Here is a 27020-nt window from a genome sequence, read left to right on the forward strand (position 1 = left end):
CTATGTTTAAAAAAAGAATACATATGGACACAATAAGATGATAATCTAATACCTAGGAAATATATTGAATTGTTTTTAATTTGTTCTCACGCTACCAAAACAGTATTTATTTTTTTTATTCCAGCCTTTTAATATAAGCATTTCACACTATTGTCTGTTCTAGGACAATACAATTCTAGTTCATGTATATGCTAGCTTTGGAAATACAGTAGAATTTCGCTTATCCGACATAAACAGGCAGGCAGAACGCTGGATAATATGGATGTGTTAAGAAAAGACCTGTTAAAAGTAAACCTTATGATATAATTTTACATATTACACATCTAATAATAATGTTTTATAACAAATAACTGCACTGCACTGAATCAGGGACGTATCCAGCGTGAGGGTCTGAGGGCTGTCCCCCTCCGAACCTCAAGCACTTTTTAATAAACATGCTTTTACCCTTTTGAGATTCGTTTATATCAGTTTACTAATAGTCAGTGTCCAAACTTTGGGCAATGTGATGTTGTCTTGTTATAATTCTAAGAACATACCATAATGCCGTTATACCATTTGGAATTAAAGAACAGGAATTAAATAGGATTAACATTTTGTTTCCGTTCTCTTTTTAACTTTAATATATTAGAACGATACACTCAATGTCTTCTTGCTATTTTTGTTATGTGATATACGTAGCAGACAGTTTTCTTTAGTTACATTTCTCTCGAAAATGTTTCATTTTGTTTGTGCTATAATGCAGTTTCCAAATTAAACCGGTTTATAAATGAAAAGTAGGAAAAAGTTTAAGCGAAATACAGAACTGTTGCATTATTATTATTATTATTATTATTATTATTATTATTATTATTATTATTATTATTATTATTATTATTATTGATATTGATATTTTTAAAACATTAGAATTACGTGCTTACGAGGATTCGTGTTGGGCCCCCTCCGAATAGAAAACCTGGATACGTGTCTGCACTGAATGATAGATGTATGAGTCAACGTGTAGACGGGCGCGCTAGGCGATATACTCCAGAGCATGAAAAATAGATTAAGACCACAACTTGCAGTTCTTCTTGCCGATTGGTGCTTTGTGCAATGATATATCGGATCATACGTTATGTGTAACAAAGGATGGTCGGATAAGCGAGACCATGATGTATTGGTGTTTCACGCACCTAAACCTGTAAAATGTTTGTATAAACGATTATCTTTCACTCCCTAGCTAAATTTGTGTGTATGATCACACACCTTGCCTCATAAAGTACAGTCTTATAAAGAAAAATTTTTTTTTAGCTAAAAGCTAAAGGGAAGTGAACTTCAGTAATTTACTTTAGTTTTTTTTATTTTTGTTTTAATAATGGCAAACTAGTCCATTTCATCACGATAAATCACGTTTGATACTAAGATGTCTTTTTCTGTCCGTATATATCCTTTACATTTTGTTGGAGACAAAATTGTTATTTTCCCAAGAAAACAGGTGAGAGAAGCTATACAACATCATGAACTGAAAACAATAGCTATTACCAATAATACTGTAATCCTGGATATCAATAAGTTGTCCTTAGTATATTGCTTCGGTTCTTATTAACATGAAAATTATAATGTTTTGTAAAAAAAAAAAAAAAAAAAAAAAGAACGGGATAGGATGGGAGTCGATGTGGTGTCAAAGTAATAAAATAACTACGAGTCCGCCACTCTATCCACCTAACCACAGAGGCTACGTTGTGTTTGTTCTTTTTTCTTAAGAAATAATCTTCATAACCATGGTGCGTATCGCTTCGAACCTTAACATAAGAGTTTTTCTGTTTAATTCTATTTTTTCCTTCGACATCTTAGTTACAGAAGCTAATTTATATTTGGCAGGCAATCTACACACTAGGTTTTAACCAATAAATGCAACATTTTAGTCCAATATCCAGTTCCTTGATCCATCACCTCGACTCCCCTACTGAATTCTCTCCGCAATCGTGCTGTGCTACTGAAAAAATCCCTAGAAATCATCGTTGCCAGTATACACAAAACCGAGCATAATTTTGTTTTTTGTTTATATTTTTATTATTTTATTATTTTTTGGAAATATCTCCTTAGATGGATTGCTCTCTATTATCTCCACATAACTTAATATCTCCACATAACTCATCTAATAACTCAATTTTACCCATAAACGTAAGGAAAAAGAAATAAATGCGGAAAATCGTGAGTTACAGTATACGCACAATTTTTTTTTTGCGCATGGGAGTACCTGTCGCTTATAACATTGGGTTTTGTTATAAAAGATTGTCTTGTAACAAATAGTGATTTCTATGTACAAAAGGTGTAATATTAAGAGATATCGTCAGAAGAGTGCTATTTTTAAGGTTAAAATGAGAGTCTATATATATGGGAGGGTGGGTATAAGGCCATATGCAAGTCGCTCCCATAGTGGTTCTGAGGACGAACCGTACCGGAAATGTTCCTCAACTTTTCCCTTGACTGTGTAATTCAGAAAGCTTCAGTGTTCTCTTGTTTACGGTTCATTCTGATGTCGATTGGTCTAGCTATGGTCAGGGCTAATCTAAAATTCCCGCCCCCCCTCCCTCCAGAAAAAAAGAAAAAAGTGGAATGTGAAGCTACGAAGCTGAGTTTTACTTCGATAAAACGCAAACATCACAAGGGGCAAGCATCATTTAGCCAGTCCGAAACAATTAAGTATATGACGTTAGTGTCCTGTAATTTTATTAGCTGAGAATGCATATATATATATATATATATATATATATATATATATATATATATATATATATATATATATATATATATATGACATAAAGAACCAGAACCCTTGTTAACTCAAGCGTCACAAGCAATTGCGTTTAATTCTTTGTTTTTCTCTTAGTTGTTAAACATATTGGGATATTTTTGATCATTTACCTTCCTTGCGATTTCGAATGATTTGGCTTTTGTTAACTTGATTAGTCTTGGCTCCTTCCTTGTTCAATGTTCGATGTTAATATATAGGGCAGTCAATGAAGGGTCGAATAAGGGAAAAAGACGTTGGAAAGCGGGAACAAATTTTATTTTCTTTACATAAGTGTCCGCAACAACATACTAATTTTGCACTACGGGGGCCGCGGTGGCTCAGTGGTAGAGCGTCTGGTGCTAGGGGTCCCGGGTTCGATCCCACCCTCCGCCAAGTGAACTTTGTGGTGGACAAACACCGCGTGCGTGGGTTTTCTCGGGGTCCTCCCGTTTATTCCCACTTTCTTCATTCCACCATTTCATTCATTACTCATCATCACCGTCTCATTTAGCCTAACCGGCATAACCGTGGGACGTAAACTTCAAAGATTTCATTTCATTTTTTAATTTTGCACTACTCTACCACCCCGGATATGGCCGCCATCTTAGAAATATGGCACCAAAAATTAGGTTTTTGTAAATATCTCCATGGAAAACATTTTAGAGCAAAACATGTTATTAGAAAAAATAATCTACATTAAATCCTCTTCAAGATATGTACTGTTCATTTTTTTTTCTCTATGATGCACCGTTTAGATGTTATAGGTGTGGCAAATTACGTATTTTTTCTTTCGCCATCGCTTTGTAGTAGAACCTTAAAGAAAATTTTCTGATACTTTTTGTTTTAGTGATTTTTCTTATATAAAATATAAATTAATAGACCCTATATTTTTCATTCATTGCATGTGTGACTAAGGATAAGTAATCAGGTCTATTAGATCATCTATATTCCAGATGTCAGGTGAAGAATGTTTTATCTGTGAGAAACTTCTCGATGATGATGATACATGTATACTAAGAGAAAAGGGACTGAAAACATTAATACACTGCAGTATTAAAGTGAAAGATTGGAACGAATGTCAAGAGACTGACAACTGTTAATACTTCATGAAAAATGTAAGAAAAGGTTTCACAAAAACAAAAAGTAGCAAAGCGTTGTTATCACAACGTACTTTACAAAAACAGACAGGCTTCTAAAAAATTAAATCTTAGTAGTTCTTAACTAAGGGTTATCTGCGTAGGTGATAGCCAATGTACACTCATGTCTAAAATTATTGTCGCATGTCTATAACTGTCTTCTTGTAAGAATATAATTTGATAATGATTTTGCAGAATACTATGAATACTGATACTTTGTGTATAATCGGAACATGTATATTTGTGGTAAATTTCATATTAAATGAATTATAAATACGAAAATTAGAATGAGTAAAACAAAATGTTGCTAAGTGGGCAAGAAAATTTTATTTTCGTTTTAATGTTTGTATTTACTCTTCTTTTGACATGAAATTTGCTACATACAAATCTTTGCCGATTGTGTACATACTAACATTGTAAGAAATTCTGGGCGAATTCGTTATCGAATTATATTCCTACAACAACATATTTATAGATATGTGACAATAATTTTGGACATGAGTGTACATCAGATGAATTTTTAAAGAGGCGGAGTAAAAGCTTGTGAGCTAGCGTGACAGTGTACATCGCGTCGAAACCATTCAAGTTAAAGATTCTATTATGGAAGCAGCTGACAGAAGAAATGACGACTGGGGCAAAGAAGTTAGTATTAGGATTGGCAATGTTCATAAGTTAGTTGTTGGTGAAGCCAGATACCATTCTTCGCGCATGAAAAAGTTCTACAAGAATTCTTCTGGAATGAAACGTGGTCGTCCAAAAGATAATATTGTTTCAGATGCCATGGCTTTTGCTTTCAACTACCTTCAAGCTAACATGGAAGCAAACATTTTTATTCAGTGAAATTTTTCAAGATTATAATGATACACTGCCAACTCAAAAAGCAATAAGATCTGAACTGAAAGAAAATTACTCAGAAAATATTATTATATAAACAAACAAAGAATGCACGGTGCAGAAGAACCGAAACTTATAAGAAAACTGCCTCAGCATATGGTACACAACCTAACGAAGAGAGAACATCAAGATGATGCTTACTACCATAATTTTGATTACGATGACCGCAAGTGCTAGTTGCGTTGAGGGTGAAAGATATTTTGGTATAGCTGCTGCAATTATGACGTGAGAAATTGTTATACTTTTTCTTTCCCATTTCTGCTATTACCTGTCTTGTTTGTTCAAGATAGAAGTAACGAGAAGGCATTTTAAGGTCTCATGAATGATTAAATTAACGTCATTCAAAGATTATCTGCTGCTGACTATTCATCAGTTTCGTAACTTGGGATCTGATATCTTCAGCAATTATTTGCCAGGGGTTCTCAAGTTCTCTTCGTTTATATGCTTACGCTTTTTACTATCATAGCATGCATCCGTGAGAATTTTATGCCCAGTATCACGGAAGCAAACTATGTTCTTTATGTTTTTGTTTGTTGGTATAATAATATATTCCGAGTAATTTCCTTTCAGTTTAGTTATAATTGTTTTTTTTTTTTCAGTTGAGTTCAGTTTTCAATTGTTTTCAAACGAAATCTACTGTTTTACCTCCAAGTTCAAGTATAGTTTTATCTAACCGACCTCCAAAGCTATGGATTCGACACTAATGTCGTCCATTTTTTATAATTTTGATGTCAGCCCCTTTCATTTCTCCTAGGAGAGCAAACGGATACTGCCAATGCTAGGACTAAATTTGGTTTTAAATTTTATTAAAATTTCTACCAAAGTGACCAGTGTTACATTTAGAAGCTCGGCGGCCCTACGCACTTTTGCTCTCGGCGCCCCCAATAACTACATATTTTTCCGCCCCTCTATCCCTAACTTAAAAATAACACGTAATTTGAATATGCTTAAATAATGAATTTATTACAGATAAATACCACTCACTAGATGCTTCAGCTACAACTACGTGACAAAAAATAACAAATATGAAACATATTCTTAATTATTTTTATATTTCATATGCTATAATTAAACACAATAGAATAGTAAAAGAGGATTGTTCATGAAGTAGCATATTTGCTCTTGATTTTTTAAAGTTTTTTTCACACGAAGAAAATAAAATATTCAATTTTTAAATTTGCTCTCTGCAAATATGTTCCCCTCTAGGCACGGGCCTAGTGGGACCAATGGGAAATGCGACACTGTTAGCAGCGCTGAGAACTTACGATTCGACTCTAATATCCGTTGATTTAGATATTTTTATGTCGCTACGTAACCACCCTGGGTGCTAATGTGAGCTTAATTGGACTTGAATTGAAAGTAGAACTATTTACCTAAGCGACCACGAAACTATGGATACGATACTAATATCGACTTCTTTCTAGCATTTTTGATATGTATCGCGACAGTACATTTTCCAGACTATAAGAAATATGGTTAAAATTGCTCTAGACATATCAGAAATATGTTAAAACAAACTCATACCTCCACTTTTATATATATAAATACAGATATAAATACAAAGTGAGGGTGTGAGCGAGAGAAAGAGAGCGACCCAAGGCATCACCACTTATACATTACAAAAGCATATATATCAGGGATTGAATTGAAAATCTATGTAAAGACTTTCTTCTTTTGCATGCTTCATAAGGACAATTCCAATCTGCTCACGTGACCTTTGGGGTTCATGAATTTCTTGCGACCCTCTCTTTATGCCTCGGATAATTTTTCAAGAACATAAATGACATGCTGTAATATGAATGTTGAGAAGCAACCTCTATATGACAAATAGCTGCAAATAAATTCAGTACATAATTTATTTATTGCTTTTGAACGAGTTTCTTAACTTGTATTTAACATTCTCATATATAATGCCGACGCACCGTGAACACCTATCTCAGATGTTATATTGTAAACACAATAATTACTATGTTATGCAATAATTATGTTATATATATATATATATATATATATATATATATATATATATATATATATAAAATTTCTTGGGTACAGCAATAACATGTACTCGGGATTTGGACTTCACCTTTTTATTACAAAAAGTCTTTATGTACACAAATTACAATAAAAAATTCCACTAATATTTACGCAAGATTAGATAGGAGCCCGGTGACCAAGAGTCGTGGGTATAAGGATGGGTACCTTTCGATGACCAAGCGTCGTGAGAGGGGTTTTAGGTGTTTTGATCAATCCGGGGAGATTGATGTTGGTTGAGGCGTGCAGGTCCTTTTTATCCTGTCTTGTCGGCTTCCTTCGTTGATTCTCGTCCTTCCGACTGTTGGCGATGGTGATCGACTCCTCTTTGGGACCGTCGTCTGTTTGTTGTTATTTATTACTAACACATGTAGTTCACACATGGTTATTGCATGACGTGTAGACATGCGGAACCTTCCACCCCCGGGGCGTAGAAAAAAATAAGCCACTGGATTATTTTTTTGGTGTGTGCCAACACATGGAATCTGCATATTGGGCACAGTATACACTGGAAATCACTATAACACTGAAACACAAAATCAAAGTTAAAAAGCACTGATCACTGATATCACTGTTTGAGATATTATCACATAAAGAAAGTTGAAGTTGGAGCACTGACAGTTTGTCCTCTTAATCTAAGCAGGATCCGTATATTACGTCATCTCCCTCAAAGGAGAGGCTACCGAAGCTCTGGTGATTACAGTTAGTATACATATACTAGGTCGCTTATAGTGAGGGCCGTAGCAGATTGTGATGATGGTAATACTGTCTCTGGTACCGACTGGGACGAGGCTATCGATAGTGGATGTGAGATCTCGATGCGAGTGGAGATGTTAGGGCTGGCCGTATCCTGAGGCGGCGGTATAGAATATATAGGAAGGCGAAAAATAGAAGAACTATGGCGGCCGTGATAATGATTGGAAGAAGATGATACATACTGCAAAAGAAGGAGGCTGTGAGATTAGCGAGCGTTCATAACCACACGCTTGTACAAATAAAGGGATGTTTTCATACAGCCCAGAGGATATAGGTTGCTTTAGAGGATATGAACATAAAATTTGTATAGATAAAAGTGCGTCATTTCATCACCGTTCCTCACCAATTCCATTAGGGATAAGAGATCAAATTGATAAGCAGATAAAACAGCTGTTAGATGCCAAAATCATAACGGAGATACAGACTAGTAATTTCTCCTCGATTTTAATTGCGATCAAAAAGCCAAACAGTTTAGATTTCGGGCTTGTGTTGAATCTCCAGGCATGTAATAGTTATACAAAATACTTAAGCATACCGTTTCAAAATACAGAGGACGTTTTACAGGTTTTAAAAGGGAACAAACTAATTTCAACCTTGGACATTTCGCAGTCGTACTTCTAGATAAAATCGCATGCAAAAGGCACTAAATACAGGACTTTCGAGGTAAATCATACACACAAAAGTTATAAATTCCTTAGATGCGTAATGGGTCATTGTTCCTCTTCCCAATCTTTAACCATAGTAATAAAAATGCTATTAGACGGCTTACTAAAACGCATAACCAATTTTGCAGATGACATCGTCATAGGTTCTTATACGTGGGAACAACAACTCTCAGATTTGGAACTTTTATTCCAAAAATTAAGGAAACGCGACTTCCGAGCCAACCCCAAGAAGACGCACCTGTTATATAGAGAACTCCTAGTACTAGGATTCCTTGTATCCGGAGAGAAGATAAGCATCTCACCAAAAATAGCAAAGAAGATAAAGAAGTTTTGGAAAGAGTAGGAATCAAGTGTCAATTAGCTGTCAAATTTCGGAATACTAAGTTGTAGAGGCAATCAGTTCCCTGAGAACGGGCTTGAGACTGTGTCTTGCAGATAGAGTACATCGGGTGAGGTTGACATATAGAGAGATCTAATTCGTAGATTCTTTTGGTAGTCGGCTTTTTAAAATTCTTGATGTACACAAATTATAATAAGAAATTCCACTAATATTTAGGTAAGATTAGATAGGAGCCCGGTGACCAAGCGTCGTGGGCTTAGAGGTGAGGTACTCTCGGTGACCAAGCGTCGTGAGATGGGTGTAGATTAGATATATCTCTCTCGGTGACCGTGCGTCGTGAGAAAGAGGAAATTAACACGGTGGCCAAGCGTCGTGGGTATAAGGATGGGTACCTCTCGGTGACCAAGCGTCGTGAGAGTTGTTTTAGGTGTTTTGATCAATCCGGGAAGATTGATGTTGGTTGAGGCGTGCAGGTCCTTTTTATCCTGTCTTGTCGGCTTCCTTTGTTGATTCTCGTCCTTCCGACTGTTGGCGATGGTGATCGACTCCTCTTCGGGACCGTCGTCTGTTTGTTATTTATTACTAGCACATGTAGTTCACACGTGGTTCCTGCATGACGTGTAAACATGCGGAACCTTACTATATATATATATATATATATATATATATATATATATATATATATATATATATATATATATATAACTGATGTATTTTAATGTAATTATTTTAAATGTGTTTTATGCATTGCGGAAAATAGACTTTCATAAAAGAGCATTGACCCTGATGGGAATCAAACTCACAACCTTAGGATTTGAAATCCACCAGCTTACCACTAAGATAACACAAGTTATGCTTCTAGCGATCTATAATGATTCTCAAGATACGCAAACGCTGTTTTTGTTCTACTTTGACTTTTATTTTAGTACTCAGGCGATAATTATGTTCTATGTCTTAACTTTGAGCATTCTTTTACATATGGAAAGATTCCTCTACGTATCAAAATGTTCTATTACGTATGTAGAGCTAAATGACAAATAAGCATGTGCTGACATTACTATAAGCTTGAGAAATATTGTATCATTATGTATGTCAATCAATGCTGCTTCTTTTCTACATTTGGTAACAAGTCTTATTATATTTAAAAGGAGAAAAACACATCTGCAAACTCTTTCCCGATTGCAAAGGCTGGCTTGGAGGTTCGAAGCAGGTTTACTTTTTTCCGAAGATATCCAAAGTTGGACTTAGAATTTTTTTGCCTCAAAACACCAATAAAGAATGAGCTCAACCTTTTTGAGACAAGGTATACATAGCTCGTAATGGAAAACATGTTTCAAAATGAAATTCACTGCTTTTTGTGCGAATGAGATGACGCTGGAAAAGCAGTTGAAGGTCTGTGTAAAATATTTTATCCTTCGTCTTAACTACCTCATTGGTTTCACCATTTTGTTTCTCTTGAACGAAAATTGTATAACCAATTTATCATTTACATCAACAAGAATTCTGCTCCCTACTTCTTCATCCATTTCAGGATTTGTTACTGCAAAATGTGTGATGCTTGTAATTACGTTTCTTAGATTTTGGTAAGGATGGAAAACGCTGTGTTGTTCCACAAATTCCGTATCTTTTTGTGTGTCGTTGTTGACAAGCTTCACGCGGGATTTGGTCAAAGATATGTTACTTAGGATAGGTGCTGATTGCCACGGGTGCTGACTGCCACAGCCAATTGTTGGTGCTGATTGCCACGACGGTCGCTGGTTGCTAATATGAAGGTGCTGACTGCCACGACGGCGTGCTGACTGCTACAAGCCTGGGAGAGACTGTATTTGGAAAGAGAGGAATTAATCCCTCGTACTAAATTTATGATTAATTAATTCATTTAGTAGGGATTAATTAGGGATTAATTTAGTAATCATCACAGCACATCTATGTGGCATCCTATAAGTTACATAGTTGCTCACTAAGTGGAACGACATACACTTGGATGTTTATAAAGGGATTATCTTTTCTGTTATATGTACAATTTGCACATTTCATTGTTTATATTAATTGTTTTATTGTATTATGTAATGGATATGATGGTCTGAAGCTAGCTGACAAGGGAAGTTTTTTATGAGAAGCACTCGCCTGCAGAGAAATAAGCATGTCATTTGAAGGACCAATTCATGCTGATTACAACAGGTAATAAAACTCCTGTACGTTGAGAACTGTTCGAGATATTCAGCTTGGAAAGTTATATGAGAAAATGTGTGGATGCACGTTTCAATGCGTTAAGTATTCTCACCCATGGCGAAGCCTAATGGTTTAACTTGCTATTGCTTGATCACTGGGGTCCATTCACAGACAAATTGTCCATCACAAGTTTCATGACGGATGGCAAAGACCTAATGGTTGAGAAGATACCAAAGAATTGCACACGATTTGTGCAACCATTTGATGTGTTTTGATTCCGATCAATCAAAAATTATGGCAGGAGATTTGTACATAGTATGAATCTTCTTCATCTGGACGTTATAATGTAGCAACGAAACAATCAAATAAAATTCGTGTCCATACGAATCACTTTCGATCACCGCGATACATTGGATTGTTTCAGTGTGCGTTCTGCAAGGCAGGTTACGAACAAATTATAGGCCTATAACTTTTGAATCACTTGTCGAATTTGATTTTTGCTTTCTTTCTGCGAACTGTTCTCTTGACGGATGCAACACAATTGTACATATAAAATGTTCATGGTGCAAGGGAGTCTTTTGCCTGCGTCATTTATTCATAAAACAGAAGAACAACAGTGATCAATTTTCATCTCTAACCTATGATTATTGTGAACATTGTAATGACTAATTGTATCTAACAAACCCATTAGTAATTGCGAAACACTTTTTTCTGTTACTTCCGATAGCTTTCAATTCGTATGTCAATATTCCTTACTAATTCTGTTGTACTTAACACGTATAAATGTGTATATCCTCATTTTCTCATATAAACTTCCAAGTTGAATATCTCGAACCGTTCTCAACCATACAGGAATTTTATGAGCTTGTTATAATCAGCATGAATTGGGACTTCAAACGGCATGTTTAGTTTCTCTGCAGGCGAGTGCTTTCTCCTCAATTTCCCTTGTGAGGGACAACCAGCAGTGCTTTTTTGATGGAACTTTCAAGAGCTGCTCGAAACAATTTGCGCAGCTGTACACAGTTCATGCTGGCATAGGGAGTTCAAGTAAGAATACATAAATCGTACCACTTTTGTACGCCCCGTTCCCTGACAAAACTGAAAGTACACTCATGTCCAAAATTATTGTCGCATATCTATAACTGTATTATTGTAAGAATATAATTTGATAATTTGCAGAGTACTTTTGATACTTATATTATGTGTATAGTCAGGAAATGTATATTTGTGGTAAATTTCATAGGAAAAGAATTTGTGGTAAATTTCATACGAAAATGATAATGAGTAAAATAAAATGTAACTAAATGGACAAGAAAATTTTATTTTCGTTTTATTGTTCTTATTTACTGCTCTTTTGACATGAAATTTACAACATACTTGTCTTTGCCGATTATACACATACTGACATTATAAGAAATACCAGACGAATTCGTTATCAAATTATATTACTAAAGCAAACGCCAAAAATATAGGCGGGTTGCGCGCGCTCCTTACAGCTTGCTGTTGTTAACTCTCCCTTGTCATGTGCCATCCCCTTCCCCTCAACACGCGCGCGAAACATGAAACCTTGACAGTGACTGAGCAAGACTAATGTAAAGGTGGTAAGTGCGTACGTTGCTAGTTGGCTGTTGCTCTCTCCACCCACTTTTTGTTGCGCGCGCAACCCACCTATATTTTTGGCGTTTGCTTTAGAACAACATATTTATAATCATATGACAATAATTTTGGACATGATTGTACATACAAAGTCCTGTTTACCTTTGTTAGGTGTTAGGAGCAACACGATCCTAAGGTTCATCTAGTTTCTTTTAAGCTTCTTGGCGTTCGGTAATGTTACGTCTAGCAACTTTCTCTCAGACTCGTGGTAGTCAGCATGCCATCGTGGCAGTCAGCACCTTGATATTGGCAATCATCGCCAGTCGTGGCAATCAGCACCAATAACTGGCTGTGGCAGTCAGACCCTGTGGCAGTCAACACCCCACCGTTGCTTAGTCATCGCCTGTTGAATCTCAACAACCTCTTGTATTCCCTTTCAGAGGAGTGCACAAATAGGTCGCGATATTAAACATATGATCTGTTGCTCTGGTGTCATCATTTTACCATGTGCTAAGCCATTGCCATTGCCAATGCCTTTTATGTCCCTCATTAGTACCTTCTCAATTAGCATATCCTAGAGAGTTACTCTGAACGGCCAAAAACTATTACTCTGAATTACAACATGTAATCCACTCATGAAAGCTGCTTGTACGTTTTTAGCCACATCTTCAAGTTTTAACATGCTTTGTAAGTTTATTCATGCTTAACTTCCATACGAATTAGGGCCACGTGCTGCAAAACAGGAAGCATTTCATTTGTCGTATGCAAATGCATTTCCCAATTGCCTGTTCTTTCAGCTTTAACAAATGATTTCAGGACATCCACGATTTCAATGTGCACCATCGACAGTGCAGCTTTCTGCTCGTTTTCAGTTCCATTTTTTATCCTGTACTTTTTTTTTTGCAAAGCCTGCTGATTACATCATTAGAAATTTCGGAAGCCAACATTTCTTCTTTCAGAAGTCGTTTAAATGTTAACAGTGCTATGGCTATATCAGTGCTTTCAGGTTCTGTACTAACTGCTTAATTAGCTAGAATAGTACTAAGAACTGATGACACCAGTATGTGGTCGCTAATAGTTCTGGAAATTGCTTTGCTCGACAGCATATGCTTCACTGTGTTTCCTGCAAAAATTACTTCTAACAATTTAGCCAAAGCGGATCCTGTCATGACAAAACCCTTGCACCCAAGGAAACTCTTTATCGTGTGTAGACCTCCTACTCCGAGGATACATTTCTTTAACGGGTTACCTTGTGATACGTTGCTTACTATTCCAACTGTTTTCAAGTACAACATCTGGTCAAAGGTTACTATGGAAACTTGGTTGTAACGTGCTGAATACTTTGCTATAATAACAGCGTTGACAGAATGGATCCATGTTGATAATAGGGAGGAAAACCACCGATGATATAGTATGATGTTCATTTTTGTGAACCAGTTGACTCACGCCCTTCCAGTCAGATATCCTTGACCCTAGAAGACGTAAAATGTTCCACAGTCAGTCGGGTATTTTTTACCCATTGATGCAAAATGTTACTTGTTATTTCTGCTAACTTCCTTCTTGTTTTGATGTCTATCCATAGTACCAGAATTGCATATGTGAGTGACTTACAATACAACACCCAGCATCGCATAAAACCACGTAGTTCCCTTAATTTTAGACATAGGTGTCGATGGAAAGCTAAAACTGGGATCTATTAATTTTATTTCGAGGTGTTTTCCAGTATCGCGGAGAATTTCATAACTACTAGCCACGAAAGTGACAAAACAAGACAAACTCAGCAACATTTTCAGCCTAACAGTAACCATATTTAAATAATTCTTCAAACAATTATACCAGTTGTACCTTTTGGTGATTGTGTTGTTCATTAGCTTCGATTTGGAACAACAACCAAGTCTCTATCCTGATTCATTGCGAGGATATTACAAGAAATGTTTATCAAAATGGTTTATAAAAATATTCAAGATTGCGGCCCAAGATGCGACTCTCCCGTACTCAGATTTTAGTAGACTTTTGATATTTTATTTAGGACACTCAATAGAACCAGAATCAACAAAAATACATTTTATTACAATTACTTCTAGGTTCAACCTCAATTTTACTCGTCTCTTCCCTGTCATAAATCGGTAACTTTGTAAGGTTACTTAATTTAAATGCGTCTATATTAATTAATCTAACTAGGATTTCATTTTAGTATTTTTGTAGCCATAACTCCACTCTATCACGGTGCTAACTTTAAATGAGTGGTGCAGATATATCGGTTGCCACAAAATTTCCCTATTTTAATACAAGAAACATAAGTACTCGATGATCTTAACTCTAAACTAGTAAATATAAAATAGTTTTCATTTTAAAAGCATAATGTAGTAAAATGTTCGAAAACTCAATTTTTTCCAATTTTTCCATTTTGTTTCAAGCTCGGGAAAAACGGTAAAAATCCGTTTATTAGAAACCGTTTTTTTAAAAAACCGTTTAACCAAAATTTTCGGTTTCTTCCAGGCCTTTACAACACTAATTTCAACTACATTTTGATTTATTTTAAGGCTTTTAAACATCCAAGGCTCAGAGAACAGAAATGAGGGCAATGAATCAATTGGGTCATAATCATTTCTCTTGTGAACTGAGGAAGAATCTTGGTAAACTCCTAAGTCGAAATATTTGCTCACGAGGATCGATTACATCGTTTTCCGAATCTGAAGTCATTGTAATACCGCTGAGCTCAAATGCACATGGTTGATCATACCTTTGTTTTTGTATTAATGTACAATTATATTAATTACTTAAGTAAACTGCATACGTTTTCTTTTGGTAACGTAAACTGTTACAAACTGGTATTGATCAATGCTTCTATGTATTACAGATGCCAAACACACAAGTGAAATCAGCTATTTTAACAGGACAAAATAAACGGAGCGCTGTTATTCAAATTTATAATCTTCCACCTTTTCTGAAATAATACTGTCCGTTCTACCATTTAACACAACGCAAAGTAGTTTCCTTTGACACGTAATAATACTTTTATATTAAAAGTTTTAGAAAGGTAACGAAAGTGTTTAGTTTATAAAACTGTTTGAAGTGCTGTAGATGAACATTGATTTCATTTTCATTAAGATAGCTAAGTATTCTTTCTCTATTACAATAAATAGAATAAGTTCAGTTTTCTTTTAATGGTGGTGCGCGGTGGCTCACTGGTAGAGCGTTCACCTCCGGTACTTGGGGTCCCTGGTTCGATCCCAGCTCGCGCCGTGTGGACTTCGTGGTGGACGAACACCGTGCTCGTGGGTTTTCTCGGGGCTCTCGTACATTTTGAATGCCATGATTAAGTAACAACTTACTTATATTAGAATGAAAATCAATTGTTAATGTGCCCTAGTTATATATATATATATATATATATATATATATATATATATATATATATATATATATATATATATATATATATATATATATATATATATATATAATGCCTGGATTTATATGTAATTACATATTTTTACATATTTTGACCAATATTACATATATCTGTGGTTTCTACATTTTTTACATAAAACTGTCTTAAAAATTTTGTATTTACTGAAATTTTAATTTAAAATAAAAAATAAACTCTCCAACTGTGCAAGGCTTGCATTTAGATTCAATTTTGTCATGTCTGCCTTTTCGTTTCTTTACGAAAGAGAAATATATCTCTTTTTTATTTGTCAAACCATGTTATGCAGAATTTTCGCCGATAACAAAAGAAATATAAGAAGAAACAAGTAAAATCCTCCCTCCGGGGTACATTAGCAGCGCCCTTTATTCTCAACTCTGGAGGAAGACAGATCGACTGTCCAGAAAATTCCTAAATGGAATCTATTGGATTGTTATTGGAGGTCGGAGGGGAAATTAAAAAAAAGGTGAAAGCAAATCCTGCAATTCAAGTTAAAACTGTATGCTAGTGTGCTTCCAGGAATTTACTGCAAAAGTTCATTCCAAGAAGCTGGCGACAATGGCAATATCATAGCCGGTAACATAAGCTTTCAAAGAATTTCGCTTGTTCAACTGAATGAGAGGAGGGCATTACTCTAGTATTCCAGTTGCAGAACGCACGTGTTCTGTATTGACTGTCGAAGTTAGAAATGGCTCCGGTTGCCTCAACTTTATTCGCGAAATTGCGATCGTGGGTAACTATCAATGCTGCATTTACTACTGACGGTAAAGCGGTGTTGTGCCAAGTGTGCGATAAAAAAATGGATGTTCAATGAAATCTCAGTTAGAACAACATGCATGAAGTGCACTCCATGCAAAAGATAAAAATTTGCGAACTGCAAAAATAAATACTCTTGACACAAATGCATCACGATACTTTACTGAGTGAGTTTTTCAAAGGCTTGTGCCAAGTAGATAGCAGCAAACATTCCTTGGAACAAAGTTCAAGTGCCAAAATACCGTGCTTTTCTGGACAAGTACTGCGTTCGTCGAATTCCTGACGAATCCACTCTTCAAAAGTGTTATGTCGAAGTATATTATAGGGAAGCTATATGTACTATTAGGGCAGAAATAGGTAGTTCAAATATTTGGATTTCTGTGGACGAAACAATAGACGTTTTGGGACGTTATGTAGCAAATTTAGTGATTGGAAAGTTAAGTGAAGATGTTGCATCTAAATCCGATCTTATTGCGTGTAAATTGCTGGAACGCACGAACCATTCCACGATTGCTCGCTTTGTAAACATCGGTCTTAAAGTGTGGCCGGGAGGAGTTCAGGAAGAAAAAGCCATTGTTCTCTATACAGACAGTGCAGCGTACATGTTAAAAGCGGCTAGAGCACTTAGTTTTTTTTACCCTCACTTAATTCATTTCACCTGTATGGCGCATGCTCTTCAGCGTGTTGCTGAAGAGGCGAGAGACAATTTTTGCGAAGTAAATCAACTAGATTTTTTCACGAAAAAATGTTTGTTAAGGCGCCACAACGTGTTCAATTTTACAGAGATCAACTGCCTGGCGTACCACTTCCTCCGGAGTCTGTGCTAACGCGATGGGGCACTTGGATACAAGCAGTACATTTCTACAATCAACATTTTCAAAAAATCAAGCCTGTTGTTCATTCATTTCCATCGGAGTCTGCTGTGTCAGTTACCATTGCTCAGAAACTGTTTAATGACTCAAAAGTAACGTGTGATATCGCACACATAGAGAGCAATTTTGGTTGGCTACGTACAAACATTAAAAAGCTAGAGACTGTTGGGCGGCATCTCCCGGAATTCATGGAAATCATAGAGGATGCAAAGACACTGCTGCAAGACGTGTGTTGAGATGTAGGAGAAAAAGGTCGAAAGAAACTAAATGCAGGGCTGGAAAGAAACCCGAATTACGACAGTCTATTGGCAGTGTGAGAGATTCTCAATGGTGGAACAAGAACCCCCCCCCCCGAAATATTTCCCCCAACTACATTCCTCTGTTGAAATACGCTCCTGTTACCTCATGTGATGTGGAGAGATCATTCTCTGCATACAAGAATATTTTATCCGATCGCCGACAAAATTTTACTTCTGATCATTTGGAAATGTACCTTGTAACCCATTGTGGACAACACTTAATTGAACTGCTGGCACATCTTTTGTAAATACTTTATTTCAAATTAAAAATGTTCATTAGTGGAAATATTCTTCAATCATAGTTCAGCTGGTATTGTTTAAAAGATATAGAACTGCTTTTCTCTGCATGAAATAAATACTATTTAAAACAATACATTTCGTCTTAAGTTGCTTTTAGTATAAATTTGTATATTGCGTATAATTCATTTCAAGATTGGGCCGTTGTGACGGATGCGCATTTAGCGTAAAAGGTTCTAGATTTGAAACGGGACCACAGCACACCACATGTGATTGTTGACGTACAAATACCCTATGCATTGCTTTTCTCGGGGCTTTCCTGTTTCTCTCTAGCCGATTCACATCTTCCTTCATTCACTTCTGATTTTTATTATCCTGTAATCAGTTACGTCAATGGCGTATGGCTGTCTCAGCTGTTCAAGCATTTCATTGCATTGGGCGACTTGCATAAAGCAGGATAAAGGGTAACAGATTTTCCGTTTTATTTTCATAATTCGTTTAAATACTGCATACTCATATGCGTGTTAATATTACGTTTTCATAAATATGTAACATATGTAATATTACATATTCTTATATAATATTACACATTTCTTACATTTTTAGGCGATTTTTGTTTTGTATTTATGGACATATTTAGGAGGTTGATATTACATAAATGGCCGGGCTATATATAATCTATTTATATAGGGTGGGATCAGGGATTATCAGACGGGGGTGTACGAATAACAATCGGTACATTTGAATTAAATTTAAATTTTTTAAAATGTTTTCAGGGATCTGTAGTGTGAATGAGGAATACTGTTTTCCTTGCCAATTCTTTTACTTCAGAAAATCGACTTAAACTATTGCTATTGCTAATTTCGCGTTTTAGACAGTGTATATTTACAACGAAGAGGGGGGTCATGTGCACCCGTAAATCCTTCCCTATATATATATATATATATATATATATATATATATATATATATATAATATGTTAATCAAAACTTTCATTCATTAGAGATGGTCCCCTCAAAATTTTCATGGGCCCTTTGTTGCCCCCGTGGAAAAATTCTAGCAACGCTACTGGCTTAGGCACACCACATTTTGTAAATTGTACACGTAAAAATCCATTACTCACCATGGAATTATCATACGAACAAATTTCTGCAAACGTCAGAATTAAATACTAAGTAATACAGCTGTATTTTAGATTTAATGGTGTAAGGTTACTAATAGAAAATCATTACAAGTCCTTTCCCATGGTTAAAATAAGTGAATCTATATATGAAGGGCGAATACGGTATTAGTATTTTCTGCCACCAGAGTATTCATCACTGTGTACTAAATCTGTGATTTATGGTTACAAGTATAGCATTTTTACTGTGAAACCATTACAACTGCTATTGGTACTCGTATCGTTGCGAAAACTTACGTGATTTCACTATCCTCCGTACGCGTGTACTCACCGTCGCTGGCGTAATTGCTTCTTTGGAAGAACACGCGCTGCCCATAAGTCATACTCTGCCCTGACTTGCTTTAAGTGTATTCGTACTCTTCTAGTTGATGCTCCTTTGTGTTTCTTGTACTGTTGTTATATATTTCGCATACTCAGACACTGTATTTATACGCGAATAGAAGTACAATTGTAATTATTTAATAATTACTTATCGCGATTACCTTGAAATTCATCTTTACTAAATGGAGCAATATCATATCACTCAATGTAAATGTTTTGGAAGACAATAAGAGAACAGTAGTAACAGAATGGTAATTTGTCAACAGTTACTTCGAGTAGTGTGCCGAAACTTGACTTGAACCCCTTATAAACATGTATTTTCATGCTGAGCAATACTTGTAAATTTTACAAACTATGATGTGACTAAACTTGACCTGCACAATGTTGACTTGCTACGTCGTATTACGTAGTAAATAGCAGACACTTTGCATTATGATTTTCTACATTATGACACGTTAACGGAAAGATAGCATATATGTTTTATACTCAGATATTTGAATTTCGACACACAGGACTCAATTTGTGGTCCCAGATACTTATGCATCACCGAGACTTTATGTAAAGAATTGGCTCAATAGTGTTATTTGATTAGTAAACGGTGTAGCACTTACTCTTTAGCTTAGCCCATGTGACAAAAAAGACGTATTTTCTAAAGCGGTGAAACTTCTATGTTTAAACAATATCGTTACACTCCATGTAGTAACTGTAAAGTTATACTCAAGATGGTAACAATATAGCCCATTCTAATGATAATTTAAGTTCTTTTGCTCTATGCTTACTTCCACTGACTGCAGTAATTTCTTTTTACGTTCGAAACCTTACTTCCATGCGAATGTACGGTTGAGTATTTGTATACATGAATTTTTATGTCATGCACCTTAATTTATTCTCATCGCCATTGTACATTTTTATTTTGTGTTTTCTAGTCGACTGTACTTCCATTTTGTTTACATCTGTATCTCCAGAAATAGAAGTACAAAGTAGAGAAGAGTTTTTTTCTGAACTAGTTATTGACCCTCTGGGTACCATAGATCATAGAAATGAAATATTAAAGTTTTCGTCACCTAATTATGCCTGCTAGGATAAAGGAGATGGGGGTGTTGAGAAAGTGGAATGAATAAAGTAGGAGGAAACGGGAGAACCCAGACAAAACCCACGAATACGGTGTTCGTCCACCACAAAGTCTACTAGGAGTGAGTCTGGATTAAACTAGGGCCACAAGCACCAGAGGTGAACGACAGGGCGGTGAAAATCTCTCACGATAGTTTTGTCATCAAAATATTAACATGTAGGTAATTTCGTCACCGGAAATTTTGTCACGATAATTTCGTGACCGGTGTGTTTCAGAACATAATGCAAGCACAACGAAGGAACTCGAAAAAGATTTTTAAATTGCTTTCCTTTATCTTCAACTGAAACAAAATTATGCAGCAGATTCGAAATATGTACAGGGTAATTCAATAGGAACTTACCAGGCCTATATGGCAGCTAATACTGCACGTATAGCCTTCAAACAAAAAATTGCATTACCAAATCGTATGTGTAGAATGCAATAAAATATTAGCGAGACCAGTGGCGTCTCGTTAATACGTCCAACGGTGGGGGGCAACTTCAAAATTTGAAATGGAAACTGGTATAACTGTTGGAATCGTTAGCGTATTGCACTGTGGACGTAGAGGTTGTGAATTCGAATCCTTCGCAGAGTAAAATTTTTATTGTATTTTTCTACTGAAATAATGAATTCGTACATTTTAAATAAACTCTGAAAAATACAAATTGCTACAAAAATGGCGATTTTCTTGTAAATTACCCTATCAACTCTAATCCTAATTACCCTACTATTAAGAACCACTTTATAAAGCTGGTTTGTAAAACAATTATCAGAATTTGTATTGAATATAACTTAAATAAAATACTAATTGAACTTAAAGCGTATGGAATTATTATTTGGGAAGTAACAAAAGATCTTGCCCTGAGCGGCGATCGAACTCCCGACCTTAAAGGGAAGGACGCTGACCGTGTGGCCACAAGGAATAACATTGTTTATTTCAGTTCTCACGCTTATAGCGAGCGACTTGTGCGACCTATGCATGTAGTAGAAGGCAGTCAAATTGGTCAGACTTCAGTTTGCTTGCAGAGTTTAAACTGCGTACATCTTTTGTTGAGAGTAAAGCTCAGCTTTGTACTTTGCTGTCAAATCCATAGGTAAATTAACCTTTATCAATTTATTAGGTTTGTTTGTTTAGCTCTGTCGCTAATTATTTGGCAATATGTCTTTCGGAAGGAGAAAGAATAACTATCCTTATGATGACGGATATGGAGATAGAGATTACGATCATACCAGGAAGTTGCAGATTTATTCAATGACACTAATGCAGAACGACAAGCTATATCAAAGTCAACTGTATTTCGGACAGCGACTTGTTTTGAACGAACGAGTTCGGTTAAAGACGAACCAAGATCTGGAAGACCTCAAACTGCGACAAATTATGATATGTCATTGGAAGTGTTACTACATTTTCAACACAATTGTCATACATCGACCAGGAAACTAGCCCAATATGTAGCAATAAGTGAACGTTCAGTTCGTAATGTTTCCAAGTTAAAAATATCATCCTTATACAATTAAATTAGTACAAGAACTCCCAGAGGATGACTTTGATCGTAGAATTGAATTTTACGACATTATAATGCAACGGTATGTTCATGATAATAGTTTTTTCTGGACTTGTTTCACTGACGAAGCTACATTTGAGTTAAATGGTTCTCTCAATAGGCATAATATGAGGTATTGGTCTGATACAAATCCTCACTGGATGAGGGATTCTCATAGCCAGTATCAGCATAAACTGAACGTTTTGGAAGGACTTTTGTGTAATCGTATTGTTGAACCGTTTTTATTGACGGAAATTTTTTATGTTGCAAGGTATTTCAATATGTTACAGGACACAATAATACCTGCAATACAAGAAATCGTTGGAAATGCATTTGACCGTGTATGGTTTCAACACGATGGGACTCCACAGCACTATACGCTTGCTGTACGAAATTTGCTAAATGATATTTTCCCTTGAAGATGGATTGGAGGTGCAATAGATTGGCCACCAAGATCACCAAGATGATTTAACTCCTCTTGACTTCTTTCATTGAGGGTTTTTAAAAGGTAAGGTTTACGAGATCAAACCGGAAAATATTGCCCAGCTGAAAGAGAGAATACGCAATCTTTCAAAGTCGATAACACCAGAGGTATTGCAAACTGTTTCGCAAGAAGTTATTTTCGGTTAGCACATTGCCAAGAGCGGGTAGCTAGCCAATTTGAACATTTTAGGACATAATTTCTTCCATGTTTCAGTGTTTGTGAGAGGCGAGGGGACTCACGTTAATCAAGCACCCCGATTTGTGAGAGGGGAGGGGACTCACGTTAATCAAGCACACCGATTTGTGAGACGCGAGGGGACTCACGTTAATGAAGCACTCCAAGGTGGCAGATTGCTACTACGTCCAAGTTGTTGGACAAATAGATTATTTTTATCAAAGTTAAAAGTATGAATTCATTATTTGGGTACCAAAAATACATATGAAAATGCTTGAAGAATCAAAATACGCAATAAAAAATGGGTTTTCCCATTTAAAATTTTAGTTACCCCCTCCCGTATCCCCAAATGGGGTAAGGATAGTGGGTTCATTCTGGTATCAGTAGATAGCTTTATTAAAAATATATAAAACGTATTTCGTTTTGTTTTGCTGGTATGTATATTTCGAGAGATATTGGACCGTTCCGGAACTTTTTCCGAATTCGATATATAATATACAGAACCGGTTGTTTAAGAATTTCAGTTCCTTATTCATCAAGGATTATCGTGTGTGTTCAGACCGAAAAGCTGTGATAGCTGTAATGGAAATTAAACGAAAATAGAACGAATAAGCCGGCTTAAGTAAACACGTAGATAACGAGAAAAATGCTTTTCTATCGTTTATGCTTTACATATTGATATCGCTTTAAAGTCGGAGGAAATATATTGTTCCACAGAAGAGGCAACAACATTTTGGCTTGTTTATAATGAGTATAGTTTACCTTCGACTGAGCAGCCATGTATGACATGAAACAAGAAAGCGATGCTCTTAACCGAAGCCTTAAATGTACACGTCAAGTTAAACTGAAGCTTTACATATACGTGCCAAATTGATCACTATGCGTAGAAGCACATAGTTATAATGTACGAAACATATTTTAGCAGGTGAATGCATTAAAAGTAGCCAGGCAATAAAGTACCAACTGACATATTTACTTTCCCGGAATGTAATACAGCTTCCTCGTGGGTAAGCAATTAGTGTTTGCGCCTTTGTCGTAGGAGACTGCTGTTTAATTGCCAGCGGGAGTTCATGTGGTGCGGATTCCACGTTTAGTTATACTTTCACGTCTCATATAGCATCGCTGCTGAAAGAGACGCTAAAAGAATCAAATGGAATGTAATAGCATCATATTATATTTCTCCTTTATCATAAGAAATTCACATTGGTACACAACTCTGTAAACTGTTGAGAATATCTTAGCAAAAATTAAGCGAATTTCAGTGTTTTCGAAATGACAGTTTAACTTCCAAAAATTGTGTCCTTTTCCATTAAATGAGAAACGATTAATGAAAGTGAATGGTTATGACATTAACTTTTCCTTCTCTCTCCTCAGAAACCAATCTCGCTATAAGTGCATCAAAGGCACATGTGCTAGCCACAAGGCTAGCATGGAGGGATGCTACTTTGAGGAGGAAAACTTGGAATACTACATGCTACGCTGAAATTGAAGAAGATATATGCACACTGAAAATCTTGAATGTAATGTGATAATTAAAGCTGTTCAAAATCGTGACAAGAAAATGCAGAAGCTTAAGTTAAACATAATTTTGATGAGCATTAAGAATGCGAGGCTAGTTGTTTGTACAGAGTAGTAATTTACAGAGCAACGTTTAAGAAACTTATTTATGAGGTGAAGAACATATTTCATCGAGTGGTGTGAGAAAAAATCGTCAAGAGGGCTTATACACACCAACATCACACTTATAATTTGTGTGAGAACCTCCTCCTGCCTACGCCACTGATGTGATCTCTAACATAAAGGCCATAAATTTTGTGATTCGTTTATAATATCTAAGCATAACACAAAACTATCTTAGTGACTACATGCTTTTATTCACCCTAGTATTCCTTTGCATTAATATCCAACTCCGCTTACGCTCTTGCGTATAGGGTCACATTCTTAAGTAGCCAAGGACCATCCAGCTTGTTCCAGCTTGGGCAGAAATAAATAGGTAACTAGTCTGTGTGTAATGACCTAGGCACGCAACCAGAGTAACATTTAATTTAAAAGACGAATGATTAATAAAAGTTAAAAAGTTATTATTATGAAATTAGCTTTTGTGCTTTCTCGTCATAGATCGCAGTGATTCTCCAAACCAAAGCCTACTCAGCGTGGTCTGGTTTCGAAGCAGAGCCCTATGCACAGCTGGTCGCGCTCTATGGTTACCCTGAACTTCATCTCTGCCAAGTGGGCTGGTTTTAAGTCTCTCGATGTAAATATTTTCCAAAAGAGATATGGAAATAATTTTCAAAATTACTTTTCTTATCCCTCCATGTACTTCACCTGCGCCAAGTAAGATATTGTAATATCGCCTGCTATAAGTATTTTGCACCCTGTAAGAAGATAATTACTGAAAGAAGTATAATTTTGTCAAGAATTACTTAGAGATTCTTAAAAGTTATAGTGGAATTATCTTTCTTCTTCATCAATTTCTCTTTCTTATTTTTTAAAAATTCTACCTGATATGATACAGGCTAATTGGTGACGGTTCTGATTTCTTGAGGTTATCACATCAGGGAAAAATCCAAGATCAGAAAGCTTTACCGTAATATGACGCATTTCTGCTACTTAATATGTATTTAAATTAATGTTTTATATAGGTATCATGGTTCGTATTTAACACTGAAACGTTCTCACAGTGATATAATGAAGCAAATGCTGCGTAAGCTTACCTAACATTTTTTAATAATCTGTCATATACTCACCTTAAAGTTTTGGAAGAACGAGCTATACCGGGGTAAGAATAAGATACATTTTCAAAACTGTTGAGTGTGGACCTACTACACACTTTAGCATTACATCACCATTCTGAACAAATTACAGAACACTAAGTCAAAGATCATAACTAATTTTTGAGTTGTCTGTATTTAGGTTCTAAGTTTTAAATTGTAAAATCATCGCGAATAGATCTTAGCATGTCTTAAAAAAGTCATCATTTTAACAGTTCTGCCTATCTCATAATAAAATTTGTTCCATATGCAAGTATTTTGCATGGAGAAACTTAGTGATTAATATACAATGAATCTGTTGTGATACTTCCCGACCAGATAAAACTCTTGGTCATTTATCAAATCTATGTAGCTTAATTTAATATGAAAGCTGTTATAGTCTAAATAAACATAAACCAACTAAACTGAAAAAGGAGATATTACCTAATCAGAAGTTTCCTCAAAAGAAATTACAAAATTAGAATTCTCGCTCAATCTAGTTTGAAAGCTATGTAACGAACTGAACAAAATGTTGCGTCCTCTTTTAATTTCATTTGAGTTTTTTTTATCGTTAGGTGCAGTCCGAGTTCCCTTGAGCTTATATCACTGAGTTTTGTTACAAATTATTGTCTTGTAAGGTATATTAATTTAAATTGCCGTAATTTCAAAATTGGAGGTTAAAGATCAGAAGCTTAGTTCTTATTTAATAAAGCGCAAACAACGCAAGCAGCAATATTTTTTTAGCCGTTTCCAAACGTTGATGCTGACGAGGTTGGTGTCCTGTAATTTTATTGGCCGATCACATTGATATATATATGACTTAAAGAACCAGAACCCTTGTTGAATTATGAGTCACGAGTAAATATTTTTTCTTTGCTTTTTTCCTATTTGTTAAACCTGTTGAGATGATTTTTCATTTAGGCAATTTCACTTTCCTGAAATGGATTAATCTTTTCATCTTCCTTTTTCAATGTTCGATCTTAATATATGAGATAAGCAGATTTAGTGTAGGGTATCAGTCGAAATAATTATTCAAACGTGACATAAATATGCCAGGTGACAAACACTGTAGGGTTTAGCCCCTAGAGCTCACCCCGTTTTCCAGGGGGTCGAAGTACACACAATGCTTTTTAAATGGGATTGTTACGCCAGGAATGGTTTCAATAAAGTAACTTAAGAACGCCTGAAGTAATTTCAGCCGAACTTTGTACACATATAGTTTACAGTATGGCACGAAATTATGTTAAAGTAGACATCCCTAGCACCCACATGGCGGCGCTAGGACAGAGGGCGTGTAAAAAGTGCCAAAAATGACCGATATTAGTTTGAAATCCACTGTTTTTTGAGTCGCCAAATACATTAATGACATTACCAAAGTCGTTGTCGCCGTAGTAGTAGTATTAGAGTGCCTAGTAGGTAGTACTAGCACTAGTACTACTACTACTAATAGTAGTAGTAATAGTTAGTAGTGTGATAGTAACAGTAGAAAATAGCAG

At 35.8% G+C, this 27020-nt stretch overlaps 1 protein-coding gene across 1 annotated transcript in view; it reads right to left on the reverse strand.

Annotated features, from left to right (window-relative positions):
* Nucleotides 1–26066, reverse strand: part of LOC145681033 (uncharacterized) — a 557303-nt gene extending 531237 nt beyond the window's left edge. Inside the window, exon 1 of the mRNA XM_081752348.1 lies at nt 25969–26066. The gene's annotated coding sequence lies outside the window, so the exon portion shown is untranslated. The remainder of the gene's footprint in view (nt 1–25968) is intronic.
* Between the last annotated feature and the right edge of the window lie 954 nt (nt 26067–27020).

The sequence above is a fragment of the Thermobia domestica genome, chromosome 3 (genome assembly GCF_964235325.1).
Source record: "Thermobia domestica chromosome 3, izTheDome1.hap1.1, whole genome shotgun sequence".
Classification (NCBI taxonomy): Eukaryota; Metazoa; Arthropoda; class Insecta; order Zygentoma; family Lepismatidae; genus Thermobia; species Thermobia domestica.